The following is a 9,318-nucleotide window of genomic DNA, read 5'->3' as shown; positions in this document are numbered from 1 at the left end:
GGGGGGGGGGGGGGGGGGGGGGGGGGGGGGGGGGGGGCGGGGAAAGTCATGGGTGCAAATGGATATAGGCAAGGACAGGGAAGGTATGAGCCAGACGGCTGGATCCTGTGTGAGCGCAAAGCTGGCAGGGTGACATTCAGGGCTGCTTCCACCTGAGGACCTGCAGGGGCCTGTGTGGTGAGACACATACTCCCCTCCACATCTGATGACAGAGAAGACGGGGCAAGGCCTGACTAAGTCAGCCTTGGACGGCCCCTCCCACCAACATTTCCTTCTTTGAGGCAGCAGGGAGGAGCAGAAAGAGCTGGGACTCAGGACCTGGATTCAAGTTCTGACTTTGTTGACTGTGTGACTGTAGTAGCCTAACCTAGAAAATGAGAATTAGATGCAATTAGACCCACTGCCCTGCTTCAGAAGGGTCATGAGGATCCAATGACTTAATATAAGTGGAAACAAAATGAATCAGCACCCAAATATAGAAATTATAAGAATTATTATTATTCATCACATGGGTTGCCCAGATGTATTCGAAGCAGCATAGCCATGAAGTCAGATGGGCCTGGTCCCATTCTCAGCTTGTCATTTGCTAAAAATAGCCATGGCTACCAGCTTATCCACATGCAATGCTCACTAGACACTAGGTATCATTCTATGTAATTCATGCATAGTATTTCATTTAATCCTCATAAGCACCATATGAAACAAATTTAATTATTATTATTATCTTTATTTTGCAGATAAGGAAACTGAGGCACAGAGAGGCTAAATAAAGTACCCCGAGGCTAAATAAAGAGGATCATACACAGCAGGGTGGCAGAACCCAGGGAATTCTAGCCAGGCAGCCCAATTTTATAGCCCTTCCCTCATTTTTTAGCTCTAAGCTGAGGTTGCCAAACTGTCAGATACTGGAGCTCCACTTTTATGATTTTTGCCAGTTCTATCCAAGTTCCAGCTGTTCTGTTATTCAACTGTAATTTTCTTCAAATCAAGTTACTTGATTTGTAAGTTTTCTTTTAAGGGAAAAATCATTACCACACATAAGAAAGCCAGAATTGCCTACCACAAAAATACAATGAAATCTGAACACTGGTGAATTCTACCTAAATTTGGTGTCTTGCTCTGCTTGGAGAGGTCTGCTCTGTGTTTGGGGCAAAAGAGAGGAGAAAGAGAGAGAGAAGTGTCAAGTGTCGGAGATGTGTTTAAGACACACACAATAGCACTCATCATAAATTCTCCTTGACTTAAGCAGAAAGACTATAAGAGAATAAAAATAAGAAATTGCTGTTTCATGGCAGGGGGCGGGCTCAATGCTTTACAAAAATACCCCTATGTCCCACAGAAAACCATCATCCAGAGAGCCTCCAGGGCACGCATCCCATGCTTGGGAAACAGTGCCCAGAGCGACCGTCGGCTATGTGTCGTGAGCAAGCAGTCCCTTCACTGACTCTGAGCCTCAATTTCCTCACCTGTGAAATGGGGTAAGCATCCGGATCTCACAGGGTATGGAGGATGAAAAGGAAATGATTATAAACTATTAAGCATAGTGTCCATTTTCTATAAGAGGCATGATGTTTGCAGGACAGGCCGGGCCCTATGTCAGGGGCCCTGCCCCCATCCCCAGCTTAGGACACTGAAAATGAAACCCTGACACACCCAGCCTGGAGCTCTTCAGTGCCATTTGTCTTATCTTTTATCAAATCCCCTCTGCGTTAGCCCAGTGACAGGAAGGGCCATAGTTTCTGGGAGGTGGGTTAAAGTGAAACTACTTCAGGTCCAGCTGGGAGGGGCCTGCTAGGAAGGTACATACACTTCACCCTTAAAGTAGGCCTCTCCTTCACTGGATTCAAGATGGGGAAACTGAGGACCAGAGATATGGGCTCTGGCCAACTTTGCAGGCACTAGGAAGAAACTGGGTCCAATTACAAATTTAATCACCTCTCATCCCCGATCACCTCACATCCCTTAGCTCCCACTGCAAATGAGTTACTATTAGCACCCCCTTATCTAGCACTTTCTAGATTGGGACCATTATCGTCTCATTTTGTAGACAAGGCAAATGAGGGCAGGAGTGCTTGTTCCTCGTCTATGATCTCACAGCTGGTAACAGCAGTAGAAGCAGTGTTTCAACCAAGCAGGATGGCTCCAGGGCATTCCGATGGTTCCTGACCGCTAGATACAAAAATATGACCCCTTTCCCATGGGATGTAACGTTTTTCACCACCTGACGGCAACGTACATTTCTAGTCCCACACCATTCCCTTCATACTCCCTGTCTGCTACCATCATCCCGAATTTCTGATTATTCCCTAGGCCTTTTGAGCAGCCCGGAGAAAGCCTTTAGATGTTTCCCTTGCTTCAGCTTCACTTGGCAAAGTCCTACTCAACCTTCAAAGCCCCGTTCAGCCATTGCCTCACCCAGGAAGCCCTCCTTGACTCTGCCGGGCCCCCACTACCTCTGTTTCTGCCTCCATTAAAGCCAAGACTGGTTCGCTCTGTCTCCTAGACTGTGAGTGCCCTGAGGGACTATCCTATTATCTGTGTGATACAAGCAAGTTACTTAGCCTCTCTGGGCCTCGGTTTCCCCATTATTATCAACATTATCTCCCAGGACTGCTAGGGGGAGTAAATGCATTAATAGCTGTAAAGTGCTTAGAAGCATGCCTATATAAACAAAGTTCTCTAGAAATAGAATATCAAGCCCACAATGACTGAAGATGACAGAATGACAGGCTAACCTGAGGAGTCCCGAGGAGAGAGAGGATGGACCAGGGCGCGCAGGTGAAGGAGCCTCTAATACGGCCCTTCCCTGAGGGGTAGGTGTGCCACCCTGCCCCCCACTCAGATATGTTAGGCGTAAGACGCAAAAATTCTCTTACATGTTTATTTCAATATGTATTAGGAAAAAATGTATCACATCAGATCTGAGATGTTATGGTTATTATTGCCTGAGACAACACTGAAGTAGGTATATAGAATTTTTACAGTTGGGACAGTGGCATTTGGTTAGGAAATGTGCTAAAAATTGTCTTAGGTAAATGACAGGAGGGACCATCCTATTATCTGTGTGATACAAGCAAGTTACTTAGCCTCTCTGGGCCTCAGTGACGTAATGAAAGAAAATGGTTGAGGAGAAAGAGCCAGAGATAGAGATAGATAGGAAGAGGAGAGAGAAGAGTTGGGGGTGGGCAGGGGGCGGGAAGGAGAGAGAAAAGACAAGAAGGAAAAAAAGGAAGGGAAGAGAAAACAGAGGGCCAGAGAATGAAAGAAAGAACAAAGGGATGGATAGGTGAATGAATGAATGAATGAATGAGTGAATGAATGAATAGGTGGAATGAACGAGTAAGTGAATGAATCAATGAATATGTAAGTAAGTGAATGAATAGGTAAAGAAATAAATAATCCAAGGCACATATAAACTAAAGGGCGAATTAATGAAGATGAAGCATTGGTGGCCAAGCGGATTGGCGGGCCCTTAGCCCTGCAGCCCATGCTCTTGGCAGCCCTCACAGCTGTGACAGGGGCCACGTAAGACCTCTCTGGGCTACAGGCCTGGTCCATGTCCTGAAATTTAGCTGTGCCATCGCTACTTGACCCTGAGAAGCTGTACCTGCAATACCCTCCCCTACCATCCATATACCTTGGGTACCTACTGCACTCCAGCCCCAGAAAACTGAAAGCGAAAGCCATCCTGAGCTTTGCCCCAGCCTTCCTGTCCCTCAGCTGGTTTCTTAGAAATCAGCCGCCTGGGCTTCCAGCTGCAGCCTGGACTTCCTCCCTCACCCAAAGGTCCCCTCCCCTGGTGGGTACCACATTGCCAGCAGTGATGGGGCCAAAGGCCTGTGCTGGAGTTGTGGGGCCATAAAGTGTGGGGCTCATGCATTCATCCCACAATTGTTTATTCATGCCTCCCGTGTGCCAGGTGTGCAGGGAGCAGATGTGTTTGAGCCATTCAGAGAGTTAGGAGGAAAAGGACTTAGGCGCAGTTTTAGTATCACCTGGTCCAGGCTCCACCAGGAGGGTGCCTGGAGGGTTTGGTGGGAATCACCAAGAAAATTAATTAGGCCTAGGAATCATGGGGAGGAAGGTGAGAGATTCGGAATCAAGGAGGCCCCCTAGACGGGTCACTGAGTCTTCAAGCGTGAGTGGGAAGTTCACCTGGGCAGCCTCGGTGGGGAAGGGCATCTCAGCCAGAGGAAACAGTATGTGCAAAGTGATCTATTTATCTCCCGCAATCAGTATAACTGCCCAGAAGTAGGCATGTTTTTTCTTTTCCTTTTTCTTTTTTTCTTTCTTTTTTCTTTTTTCTTTTTTTTTTTTGCAGGTGAAGAAACTCAGGCTCAGAGAAGAGTAGTGATTTATTTGCCCAAGACCTCACAGCTATAGTGGAGATCCAAGTGCAGCCTGTGTGATGGACCTCTCTCCACCCTGGATCCTCATCATGCCTGTCTCACCTGGAACACTCCTTCTGCCCCAGGCTTTGGACTCCCACACATCTCGTTTAAATCCTTAGTACCACTCTGTGGGGAAGACACGGTTGGGAGGAAAAATAAGGCTCAGAGAGGTAAAGTGACCTTTCTAGGTCACGCAGCCTGCTGGGGAAGAGCTGGGATTCTCACCCAGCTGTGTGGGACCCCAAAGTGCCCCCTTCTTCCTCTACGTGAGGCATCTGGGACCTCACAGAACGCAGACCCGAGCTGACCATCTCTGTCCCCACATTCTAAGAAAAGGGAAGGGACAGCAAGGGCACAGGCTCTGCAGCTGTAACGCATATGTGGATATGCCGTACTGTGACGAGTGCTTTGGTCTCAGGAGACTACCACACCTCATTCTGTATGGTCCTGAAGGAGCTGTCAGTCACAGTGCCCTGGCCACAGGTGGACATGGACCAGACTTGGCCAATCAGAGTTCCCCATGCCTGGGTTCAGGGTGGGCACATGAACTTAGCTGGGCCAATCAGAGACCCTCCTGGGACTTTTCTGCTGAAACAAACAATTTCCTCTAAACTGGGGCCTGCTGGCAGCCATTGCGCCCATATGTCAAAAGAATTGAGGAGAAGGAACACAAGACAGATTACTGATGCGTGGCATGAGCACCTGCATCCAGCCGTGCCTGAAATCCGCCTCTGGACTTGCCTGTTACACACACCTGAAGTTTCCTTTTTGCTTATGTTTGTCTGAGTTAGGTCTCTGTCCCTTACAACCCAAAGAGTCTTGGGTAATCAGAGTTTGAAGAGCAGCAAGGGTCAGGGGTCAGGTCTGGTCAGACGAAGGGCGAGCGAATGAAATGGAGCCATGCGTCCTAGGAAGGGACAAAGCAACTGTCTGGTCGGGAAGAGGCGAGACTAGTTTTGCTAGGATCTGGGTCCCACCGTGATCCCCTTTCTTACTGATGTCTGCCACCAAGGAAAGCTGGAATGCAGACACTTCCATACTTCCTGATTCATGGTTGTTCTTAATAACTTACTTTTTTCACTTAGGAAAAAAAAATTCTACGTTAAAAAAATGTTCCTTCCCATTTTTTAAACGGACTTTATTTTTAGAGCAGTTTTTAGGTTCACATCAAAATCGACTGGAAAGCAGAGTTTCAGACACTCACTGCCCCCAATACGCACAGCCTCCCTCACTATTAACACCCCATCCTTGTCCGCATTATTTTTTAATTTCCACATTTGTTTTTAAAATTTTAAAAGAATCTACCGATAATGTGATTATTAAACATATCATATATATTTTCCCAATTTCTACAGATACATATATTTTTTTCTTTAAAAAAAAAAAGATAACATCCTTTACAATATACCCACCTGATCAGTGAGAGACCAGTGAAGAGGTCCAGTGTTGGCCTTGTAACGCACATTTCCTCAAATGCTCTCAATTGTCCACTAAGGTTTTGTCGCTTTTTCATGGATGGGAAAACTGCTGTTCAGAGAGAGGAAGTCACTCCAGTTGGAGGGCCCTGGGCAGGGTGGGGAGGGGCCGCCAGTCAGCAGTCATGAAACTGGGCACAGCAGGGGCTCTGGGAGTTTTGTCATGAGAAGAGGGATGCTGGCCAGGTGAGGAGCTGGTGCTAAGTGGCTGCTGGGCACTGCGGGGACCTCCACACACTCGGTCTCAGTTAATCCTTCTTCCCATCCTGGAGAGATAGGGCTATTATGATGATCCCCATTTCTCAGATGAGGAAACTGAGGCCCAGACAAGTGAAATGACTTGCCCAGGGTCACACAACTAACACGTGGTAGAACTGAAATCAGACCTCTGTGAAGTCTGAATCCAGACAGAAGCATCGACAACCAGGTAGGGTCTCTGACTTTGTACATTGTCAAACACACACATACACACACACACACACACACACACACACACACACACACACACACACACACACACACACACACACCTCTGGCCTCGGCTATGTCCTTGTTTTCATCTTTCTGGATCCCTTCATAAGAATCCAGATAACCTGCTTATCGCAAGGACTGTGAACTCACTGGACAACAGAGTCAGGATCCCAAACAAGCCCTGGATTAAGACATGGAGGGGGTGCCATGGTGAAATTTAAGGTATTAATGTAAACTCCAATACTGGGGTTAAAAAAAAATCATTTGTCTCAATCCAGGTTGACTTCTGGTCTTATGACTAAAGCGGAGTATAAGTTCAGAGTCAACCACAAGTACAGTGTGGCTGCAAGTTAATCCGGCCATAGGACCTTCCCACAAGGATGCTCAGAGTGAGAAGTGACCCACAGTGACAGCGTTGGCTTATGCACCTTGTATACACGAATGCTGAGCCCTCATGCCATGCCTACACATGGTGCATGCTCAGGGACCATGGGTGACATTGAGTGTTGCTGACAATGAAGGATGCTTACACCCATCCTAGGCACACGCTACATGTTCAATAAATGGAAGTGGCTATGGGTTCAACAAGGGGAGAACACGAGAAAGAACTGGTAACGTTTAAGGTCACCATTGTAATTGGCAATATATTATTAGCTAGGAGATACAAAGTATGTATTACAACATAAGGGTGGTATTTTATTTAGCGCATGTTACACGTGGGCACTGTGTTAAGCACTTCACAGTATCTTGTTTAATTCTTAAAATAATCTTCTGGGTAGATCACGTTAGGCTGAGTCATATGAAATTGCCGTTTTTGTAGGTCAGAGATACAAGTATACTGTTAATTTCATACAGTTCAATCGAATAGCTTCTTCATGTCACAGATTAAGTAAACCCCATTGGCAGAGCCTGGAGCCTTCTGCCTGCTCAGAGGATTCAGATTCTGTCCTCGGTTCCCCGTCTTTATCCACCTCTCATTCTGGCTACCCGGTACACCCACCACCCCGCCCCATTGTGGCCAAGTCTATATTTAGAGCCCAGATTTCTGTGAACTGGGGAATTGAGGAAGTGACTTATTCTAGAGTCATGGCAGCCACCCAGAGATAATGGCATCCAAGACCCTAAGTTTCTGACTGACTCCATCACTGCCACCAAAATGGAATTTTTTCTCCTCTCTAGATTTCCAAGCCCAAACCAGCGAGGTAGAAAGAACTGAGGGCCTGCCAGGTGGCCCACCTGGTGAGCAGATAAAATCAGTGGGAGATTTGTGTCCAGTTTGGTGCCAGACACACTGAGGCAAATCTGCGCCTGGCCTGATTGCCAAGTGCCCCTGTCAGGGGCAGAGAGGAGAGGGGGTGGGTTTCTGGATAGCCGAGAGGACCAGCCTGGTCCCGCCTGGCCCGAGCATCCCAGAGGCTGTCGGAAGGACCCTCTGGACCAGCCCTGGCCGCCACTGCTGAGGAGGTTGCTGAACTGACAGCCAAGCTGTAGAGGCACTGGGCCCGGGGCGGGGGGGCGTATTTCCAGGTAGTCAGACTGAGATAGAGGGTGGCAGCTGCGGAGACAGTGGAGGAGGAAAGGGGCAGCCTGGTCCCCACTGTGCACAGCCCGCCCGCTAGGCACAGCCGGTCTTCGGGGAAGTCACCGAGTCGGAGTTCCAGGAAGCGATAACGCTTGTTGAAACCTCTTTCTTGTGGCCTAGTCTCGTCACATGGCTTGGTGGGGATCAACGTCAGGCAGGGCCACAGGTCTGGGCCGGCTCACACACTGGCAGCCGCTGCCACCCTCTGCTCTCCTCAGAGGCTGAAGGGGGAGGAGGAGGCTGGGCAGGAAGGCTGGCATTTGTGTCCCTCACACAGCCTGGCATAGGCCAAGCACACTGCCTGTATCCTCCTCGTAGCCGGATCAGCCTCTGATTCCCCATCCAGAAAATGGGGCTGAGGATCCCTAGGCCCAGGGCCGCTATGAAACAGAGAGTAGGTACTAAGGAAACAGAAGTTCCTTGCTCCTTTCCCATGAAGTCAGCGAACCTGTCTCATTCTGGAGAAAAGTCTCTCCACCTCGGCTCTATCACCTTCACGGCTGGGTGACCCTTTGCTGTGTGGGCTATTCTATGTATTACAGAATGGTTAGCAGCATCCCTTGTCTCTACCCATTAGGCACCGGTAGTACCCATCCCCAGGCCCCAGTTATGACACCAAAAATGTCTCCAGACATGGCCAAATATTCCTAAGGGAAAGACCCTGATCTAAATTCAGTGCCTGGCACATAGTAGGTGCTCAGAAATTAGCAGGTTCTCCACCTTGAGGGCAGAACAGGTCTGGTTCATTTTATACCCCATCACCTGGCAGCACACAGGTGTCAAGGGATAATGTGGGAGGCACTTAGCCCTTCAACCTCTAACAGTCGCTCACCTCACACCCCTAATGAACATACCATCTAAATAAAAACTGTGTGGGAGGCCTCCAACTTGAGGATAGCAGGTTGAATTGAGGGTGGGGTCAGCCATGACACAAGGGATGAAGGGAAAGGCCACATGCCAATCAGCAAGATGTCCCTTTCCCCAGCCTCCTGCTTAGTCTCTGGTGGCTGGCAGCCCTGCTTTCCCCCAGGTAGGAGGCTAGGGGAGTCCTCTTTGTAGACACTGACCTCCCCAGGAGAAGACACTTCAGATGCTGACTCTGAGTTCCTACAATGACAGCCAGATCCTGCCAGATCGCCTGGATGAGAGTCACCTGTCCACGTGCCCTGCCTGTAGGAATGGAGATTCTGAGGATCTGTCTGTCTTCAGTTTCCCGTCTTCAATATGAACGCACAGCCAACAACCACCAGACACATGAAGCAAGCTTATAACACGAGAGGCAAAGACCAAAGCAGAGGAAAAGAATTCCTAGAAAACAGCTGATTCAGGGAGCAGGGAAGCCCTTTAAGACCACAGAAAACCCTCGGAGAAATAAAGGATGTTGCATCCGTAAAACGAG

General features: G+C 48.5%; 2 long non-coding RNA genes across 2 annotated transcripts in view; one reads left to right on the top strand and one right to left on the bottom strand.

The window, feature by feature from the left end:
• Nucleotides 1-1,349: 1,349 nt before the first annotated feature.
• On the top strand, nucleotides 1,350-4,455 carry LOC111738562. The gene is made up of 3 exons (XR_002779877.1): nucleotides 1,350-1,478; nucleotides 2,311-2,506; nucleotides 4,322-4,455. It is a non-coding gene; the product is annotated as an uncharacterized LOC111738562 (long non-coding RNA).
• Nucleotides 4,456-6,000: 1,545 nt separating this feature from the next.
• Nucleotides 6,001-9,318, bottom strand: part of LOC111738561 — a 30,763-nt gene continuing 27,445 nt past the window's right edge. The window contains exon 5 of the long non-coding RNA XR_002779876.1: nucleotides 6,001-6,132. This is a non-coding gene — a long non-coding RNA (uncharacterized LOC111738561). The remainder of the gene's footprint in view (nucleotides 6,133-9,318) is intronic.

Source organism: Pteropus vampyrus, unplaced genomic scaffold (genome assembly GCF_000151845.1).
Source record: "Pteropus vampyrus isolate Shadow unplaced genomic scaffold, Pvam_2.0 Scaffold40, whole genome shotgun sequence".
Lineage (NCBI taxonomy): Eukaryota > Metazoa > Chordata > Mammalia > Chiroptera > Pteropodidae > Pteropus > Pteropus vampyrus.
The sequence above is the reverse complement of the archived record's forward strand: the minus strand, read 5'-3'. Positions and strand labels throughout refer to the sequence as shown.